The sequence below is a fragment of the Porites lutea genome, chromosome 10, assembly GCF_958299795.1.
Source record: "Porites lutea chromosome 10, jaPorLute2.1, whole genome shotgun sequence".
Taxonomy (NCBI): Eukaryota; Metazoa; Cnidaria; class Anthozoa; order Scleractinia; family Poritidae; genus Porites; species Porites lutea.
The window spans coordinates 15,178,382-15,178,681 of record NC_133210.1 but is presented as its reverse complement, the minus strand read 5'-3'; positions in this window follow the sequence as shown (position 1 = coordinate 15,178,681).

The following is a 300-nucleotide window of genomic DNA, read 5'->3' as shown; positions in this document are numbered from 1 at the left end:
GATAAGAATGTTCTTTAAAGAGTTTTACCAGAAGGACCCCGTTGCAGGTACATAAAGCTGTTCATTGGTAAGTATGCTGATTTGTTTACTAGGAAGGGTGCTACACTGAATTCACTGTGGGGAGTTCTGAAGGGGTAAAATGGGATGTTGTTGCTCTGGGAAAATGGGATTTAAGTCACTGGCAGGGGGATTCTATCACTGAGAATGGGAAAAAAATGTAAAAATGGGAATTGAGGGTTAAACAGTTTCAATGGGATTGATATCCCCCCTTCAGGACCCTCATTATACTTAACAGTAGAT